Genomic DNA, 7,873 nt, shown 5'->3' on the forward strand with positions numbered 1-7,873 from the left:
GAGACGGAATACGGGTTGGATTATATTCTTTATCAGGTTATTTGAGTTAGTCTTAACCAATTCTTTAATCATCGTAGAAAGCCTTTATGTTATTCCCTTGTCCATAAATCATTAAATCTGATTATGGTGGAATGCTTGACTTAAACAATAATTACGGTAAGAGTTTCCACTCACCTTTTACCCATTCAAAATGTACTTAAGATTCTATTTTTTGAGAATCTAGACATATACTTCATAATTCCAAAAGTTAAATATGTTCGTGATTCCTCTTTCTGATTAAAAATTTATCCATGTTTTCTTGATGCATTCTTATGAATATTTTCACATTCTTTTCTCAATTTTTCCAAAATAAAGTATGCTCAATATTCCTCTTTTTGAATAAAAGATTTATGCATACATCCTTATGGGATTTACAAAATCAATTATACCCATAATTCCTCTTTCAGCATAAAATATTTATGCACACATACTAATTTATTTTTATGCATACATCCTTATGGGATTTACAAAATCAATTATACACATAATTCCTCTTTCATCATAAAATATTTATGCACACATACTAATTTATCTGAATGAATTATATTCATAATCCCATTTGAAAATTAGAGAAGAATTATACATAACCTTCTCGTAATTTCTAAAATATAATATACTCAAAAGTCCACTTTTGATGAAAGGAAAAATTTATGTGAATCTTTTCATAATTCCCATAAATTGAATGAATCTAGAAACATTTGTGCATAACCTTCTTTATTTTTTTGGCAAATAAATAATGCTCAAAACTCCACTTTTAGCATAAAATTTATTCGGCATAAAGTTAAATTCATTTTCTAATGATAAAATTTTTGCCATAGCTTCCCCGCATTATCTATGAAATGAGAATGCTCAAAATTCCACTTTTAGCATAAAAATCTATTATGCATAAAATTCAACTTCTAAAAATTTTGCCATAGCTTCCCCGCATTATCCAAGTATCTAATATGGTAAAAATTTCACTTTTTGACATTTAAACATTTATGTATACACATACTAAGAATGTATACAAAAAAATATAATGAAAATCCTTCTTTTGACATGAAGAATATTTATGCATAAACATATATACATTTAAACATCATTATAAACCTTAAAATAGACACTTTTTCAGGGTTGAGAGAGATTCTATAAAGTCAGCACCTGAGGAAAACTTTACTTAAACAATTTAAATGCTCCTTCCAAGATGAGTGCACCCCAAGGTCATCCATGAAGATTTTGAGAAATTCCTCTAGGTAGTCCTTAAAAGCCATACACATAAGTCTTTGGAAAGTTTCTGAGGCATTGGTCCAAACCAAAAGACATGACTTTATAGGCATAAGTTTCCCATTGGGTGATAAATGCTCTCTTATGTTGATTGCGAGGATCTATTTTTGCACGCTTGAATATAGCTCGAGAAACCATCCAAGAAGCTATAGAGTTCTTTTCCCGCCACTCATTCTAAGACTCGTTTAGTAAATGGTAAAGGATAATGTTCCCTAACTGTTGTAGCATTGACCTTTTTCATGTCAACACACACTCAGAGTTTTCCATTCTTTTTAGGTACAACCACAATAGGAGAAACCCACTCAGTGTGTTCTATCTCATAAATAAAACCCACATTGATCAATTTATCAATCTCCCCTCTAACCAATTTGTCATAATTAGGATTCATAGGACAAGATCTTTGTCACAGTGGTCATGTATCATCCATGATTGGAATAGTATGCTTGTAGACTTCAGGGGGAACCCCTTTCATGTGTGAGTATTTCCAAGGAAAAAAATACTTAAATTCCTTAAGAAGATCAATGGGATCCTTCTCTTCTTGTTCAATCAAGTCAATGGCGATGTAGACTGGCTTGGAATCCTCACTAAGGTCTGCAATGTCCACTTTCTCAACTTTGAGCTTTGGCATGTTTGCGGTGGGTGACAATACCGCATTGCTCTATTTGAGCTCCCTTCATTCTCCATGCATTCTCCATTGTACTCCTATGACTTTCTCATGAACATGCTTGACACTAGTGTGTGTGCACTTCCTTTCTGGATCTATTTCAACTATTTTTTTTCTATTGACTTACTGACCTTAGAACTAGTCTCTATCTTCCTGCTCCCTTACCTAGCGTACCAATTCCCCAGCAAGATCGCTAAAAGTGTCGGTGTCCGGTCAAGACCCAACACTTACGTGGTTTTGGACCACCTAGTCAGCTTTAGAAGAGTAGTGACTAATGTAGTTGTGCCTAATGCAATAAGCCAATTCTAGGATGTTGAGCTACCTGTCTGGCCTAAGCTTGGGGAGTTAATCACAACTATAATTAGGTTAGTTCTTGGGTCTGTCATGAATCCAAATAGGAGTCCACATCGAGATAGGACCACACTTAACACAAGAGAATGCAGAATAGACAAAGCTATGTAGGGTGAAAACATAAATAAGATAAAGACCAACCCATGTGTCATTCTTGAGTAATTTAAACAATACGGTACAATGCCTTAGCAAGAGCTCTTCTCATGAACTACTCACTCAACTCTCCTATCTTTATATTTAGTATTATTCCTTTCCTTTAGGCCCAAGTAGAGTTGCATGATTATGCCACTATCTAGGCAAAAAATGCACTCTTCCTACAATCTCAACCAGGTAGACCAAGTCTTCTCTATCCTCTAACCCCCCTTTTCACCTTTACAACCACATGGGTACTACCTCTTCTTCAAGAAACTATTACAAGTTTGTTACAAAACAAGAAGGTGCGGTTTGTTGCACAACGGTGAATCCAGGTGTGGCGGTGGCCAAACGAGCTAATTGGCCGCTAGTTATTGCATATATTTCATAAGAGTATGCAATAGACTCTATTCATATACTCTTTACATAGTCACATCACATAGTCTTATGCATAAGACTATGTAATAGAATCTATGCATAATTGAATATGCAAAAGACTCTTATGCATAGAGCTATATGTATATTATGCATAAGATCGTTATGTACATCTCTATGCATGTACTTGCATAAAGACCTAAGAGCCAAACCTAAGAGGAAAAACCAACAAAATTAGAAAAACTAAAACTCAAAATCTAAAAGAAAACTTGTAAAATTTTAAAAACAAAAACCCGTAACATATAGAAAACCCTTATTACTTGTAAGGAAGAGGATGAGGGAGAGAATGAGAGAAGATGTCCAAGGTTTAGGATTGAGAGGGCTTTCTTGTGAGAAGAGATTTTTAAAAATAAAATATTGAAACGAGAAAAAAGCAAAGAACTAATCGAGCTTAAGTTTCTCCATCATTGGTATATATTTTATCCAGAGTAGATAAGAGCATCGGTGTATATATTGATAAAAGTGTCTGACCCCGATGCATATACCAAAGCTATTATTGATGTTGACTTTTCTTATACTTAATACTAAAATTTTATTATTGGTATTAACTGACTAACAAAATGTAGCTATATATATATATATATATCATGTATATTATTTTTCCATCAATCTATCTTGGTGCTCTCTCTCTCTCTCTCTTCCTTGTTTTTTCCCATGGATTGTGTAGACAATTCTTCATCTTCAAAGGCTAAGTGGTTAGAAGAGAGAGTAAATTATCCTTGCATATGTTGTAGGTGCTTGACTAGAAGGGAATGTTAGAATCATCATCCAATATTTTGAATTATACATAGATTTTGATAGATCCATATCGTAACACATAGGAAACTCTGATTTGGTAAGTTAATGGCTACCATCAATGCCTTTGTACGAGAGCATCCAAGTTGTGAGCTTGTGACCTTTTCTTGCTTCATTTATAACCTATTTATAGTTGGTCAAACATAAGTGTCAAGTCATTAAAATTTATAATATTGCCTCAGGAGAGCTTGAGCTCTTGCAAGGGGAGAAGAGAGCTTGAGCTCTTGCAAGCACACACACACTCACACAAACCCCAAAAGAGAACACACATAACAGAGTATATACAAGTATATACAAGCGGTCCATAATGTGAACACGCTAAGAGGAGTGGGTAGGTGTGGGCTAGTCAATGTAGTCTAGCTCTAGAATCTCTCTTAAAGATATGTCGGTGCCAGCTACCAAACCCGCCTAGTGATGTAAATGTTGAACGATCATGCAGGTGCCTCATAAGTGTCAGCTCTCAGTTTGACATCTCAACACTTCCCCTCAAGTCTAAGTCTAGCTCATGAACTCCAAGCATATCTCAAAATGTCCGAAGCTTCTCAGCTCCCAAGGCCTTTGTGAAGATGTCAGTGACCTGATCCTGTGTGCTGACATAGGCCAAGTTAATGTCGTTTGCCAAGACTCTCTCCCTAATGAAGTGGTAATGTACCTCAATGTGTTTTGTCCCCGCACGGGAGACTGGGCTCCTAGAGCCAACTATATACTGCTAAGATTATCACAATATATGACAACCTTTCTCACCACATGCAGCTCCAAGTCAACAAAAGTAGCTTGCGTAACCAAGCATAAATCCACTGGTAGATCTCATGTCTAATATGCCACCTGCCCAATCTACATCTGTGTATCCATATAGCTCCAATGGTACACCTACTGCATAAAACAATGCATAGTCAACAGTGGCCCTAAAATACCGAAGTGTGTAACGCACACTGTCAAGATGTGGTTTACGTGAAACCTGCATAAACTGGCTCTCTAAGCCAACAATGTAACTCAAATCTAGCCTGTTGATTGTGACATAGATCAAACTCACCACAGTCTTCCTGTATACATAGTGGGGTCCTCCAACACATAACCTGCATCCACACTAAGCTTGCCACTTTGATCTAATGACACCGAGATTGACTTACAATCAGCCATCCCATACTTGGACAACATGTCCAATACATACTGTCTCTGTGTGACAGCCAAATACCCTCAGGTGTGTGAATGACCTCAATTCCCAAAAAGTAGTGCATATCTCCCAAATCCTTCATCTCAAACTTCCTTTTGAGAAGACTTTCTCCCAAGTCTCATTTCCATACAATGCATCCATCTCCTCATCCATAGCTTTCTCCCACTGACACACATTTCCAATAGCCTCATCAAAACATGTGGGTTCTACAACCTGCACAACTTTTACCTTATAAGCATAGTGATGTGCCACATAACCATCATAAGTCAACCTCTGCACAGGGTTTTTAACTCTTCCAAATCTTCGTAACTTTGCATTCATGGCTTCCATAGCTTTCTTCACACCAAGTGTCATCATTGGTGGAATCCCAGGCTCCTCATCAAGGCTCATCTTTGAGCCACTAGACTCTCCATAAAAAACAAGAGAGTGCCCCTACAAAAATATCAAGCATACAAGGGGGCTTAACCACTTTCTCTTTGCCTTTATGTGATGTACCAACTACATTTCTAGGACTAGTATTATGATGCAGTCGGCCACTCCATGGTCTATCAACATAACCACTGTGGATGTTGACTCTCCTAGTCCACTCATGAATGTGATTATTGACTTGCATTCTATGCAACCACATTTCCACTTACATCAACCCCAACAACATCTTTTTTAGTAGCATACCAACTACTCATCTCATTAAATACATCCTTGCTTACCCTTAATTCACGTGTAGAAGGATTATAGCATCTACATCTCTTTTTCTCAAGGGAATACCCAATAAACACACATTTTTCTACCTTTGGATCCATCTTAGTATGCAACTCATCTTGCACATGCACATATGCAATACATCCAAAAACTTTCAAGTGAGACAAATCAGGTTTCTTGCCAGTAAACTTATCCTTTAGCGTTACATCATGTATGGCAATAAGAGTCTTATTCATGATATAAACTATTGTAGACACAGCCTCAGCCCAATAGTTATGCGGCATATTCTCCTATGCCATCAATGCTTGTGCTGTCATTGTAATGTGCCTATTTTTCCACTTAGCAACTCCATTTTTCTACAAAGTGTATCTACATGTAAATTGTCTCTAAATGCCATTCTTTTGCAAGAATTCAGAGAACTCATTCGAGAAGTATTCTCCCCCTACATCTAACCTTAAGAACTTCACATGCTTTCCTGTCTGTTTTTCAGCCACCATCACTTTAAAATTCTGAAAAATGAGTGAACAATTCATTCTTATCCTTCATGAAATACACCCACACTTTCCTCGTGTGGTCATCAATAAATGTTACGTAGTACCTACAGCCACCCATATACATAGTCTTCGCAAGACCCATACATCTGAATACACAATATCCAATACATTCTTGTTTACATTTTTGTTTTGTGGAAATACATGCTTTGTTTGCTTTCCAAATTGATATGCTTCACATACTTTTTGCATACCTTCAACTTTAAACTTAGGCAGCCCTATCACAATTTCTTTAGTCTGCATAGTCTTCATTCTTTGCACATTTACATGCCCAATTTTCTTATGCCAAATGTCTATATCTGCAACAACTCTTGAACCATTTGCAAACATTGTCACTTCAAGCATATTTACATTCAATTTAAACATTATGCCCACTTTGTTGCCTTTTGCAACTCGCACTTATCAACATCCATCAGGATTAAACTAGACCTGCAACCAACTCACACTTATCAACATCCATCAGGATTAAACTAGACCTGCAAACCTTGCTCAATCATTTAGCCAACAGAAACTAGATTCTTTGTAATGTTCGAAACATGAAGTACATCTACAAGGTACTTCACCTTACCATCCTACATAGACAATGGTACATCTCCAAGGTACTTCACCTTACCATCCTACATAGACAATGGTACATCTCCAACATGTGCAATCGAATTAGCAGTGTCATCCCTTGTTTCACAAAACCTGGTCTTTCAACACTCTTCATTTCCTTAAACCATTCACCATGACTTGTCATATGGTTCAAAGCACCTGAATCAACATACCATACATCATCCTTACATGCTGCTACATCATTTCCAAACACAACATTAACCACATGTTGGATAACAAACAACCTCTCATTATCCTCATTATTTTTGCTAGAGGTTGCATAGTTGCTTTGCTTCTCTTTTCCATTTCGCATGTCACTCTTCTTCTTATAGTAATTTTCCTGCACCATGCTTACCACAATAAAAATAACCTCGTGTATCATTATGTTACCTTTTCCAATTACCACGACCTCTTTGACTCCCCCTACCTATAAACTGGCCTCTTCCACTTGTGTGTTGTTTGCAAATCCTGGGATTATTACTGTTGCTAACCATAATTCTGATTACCTATTTGGTCACCACCTTGGGCCACATCCATGACCTGTACCTCATCCTCTACATGCGCTTGTGTAGAAGGCTTTCTACTCTGAACTTTTTTAGTTTTATGAAGACTGATTATCTTCACCCAAATTCTTCTCTTCAATTTGATCAGCATATTGACACCAAATCTATGAAGTTGAAAATGTTATCCCAAGTTTAAATAGATGTCTTGAAGTCCTTGTATTGTGGCCCGAGACCACATAGACACACTTCTACCTTATCATTCATCATCTCAACAACAGAAACACCAATTGATGCAAGGGATTCCACAATGCCCTTGATCTTCAAGGCATAATCATTCACAAATATATTTTTCTTCTCCACAGTATGAAGCTCATTCTTCAACTGAATCTTTTGTGCCTTGGTGTTGGTTTCATACAGTTTCACCAAGGTGTCCCATGCCTCCTTACGTGACTTGGCATCCTGTATATGCCCAATCATGGTGTCATGTATACTAATAGAAATCCAATACATGACTTTCCATGCTTTTTGATTCTAATCCTTGAATTCTTTTACAGTTACAGTAGTTAGATTAATCTCTGATATCTCTAGTGCCTCCTCATGTTCACCTTTAATGTAGTCCGAGTAACCTTTTCCCATCAAGAAATTTGTCAATCTAAACGTCCAAGCATGGAAG

This window comes from Cibotium barometz, chromosome 29, assembly GCF_041138505.1.
Source record: "Cibotium barometz isolate CiBa-2024 chromosome 29, ASM4113850v1, whole genome shotgun sequence".
Lineage (NCBI taxonomy): Eukaryota > Viridiplantae > Streptophyta > Polypodiopsida > Cyatheales > Cibotiaceae > Cibotium > Cibotium barometz.